Source organism: Etheostoma spectabile, chromosome 2 (assembly GCF_008692095.1).
Source record: "Etheostoma spectabile isolate EspeVRDwgs_2016 chromosome 2, UIUC_Espe_1.0, whole genome shotgun sequence".
NCBI lineage: Eukaryota > Metazoa > Chordata > Actinopteri > Perciformes > Percidae > Etheostoma > Etheostoma spectabile.
The window spans coordinates 6,760,876-6,761,122 of NC_045734.1; positions in this window are offsets into that span (position 1 = coordinate 6,760,876).

Below are 247 nucleotides of genomic sequence, written 5' to 3' on the forward strand. Positions count from 1 at the left end.
CTATCAGCTAGAAGCCCCCCCGCAAAATCCCATTGCTGATAAAAGACATGGTCTGAATAGATTGAAATTTGCCAAAGGACACATTGTGGAAAACCTTCTGTGGACTGATGAGAGCAAAATTGTTCTTTTTGGGTCTGTTTGTCCGACGACCCCCATGCACTGAATTCAAGCCCCAGTACACGGTGAAGACAGTAAAGCATGGTTGTGATGGTAATGTTTCTCATACTGTGCTGTTGGGCCTATTTAT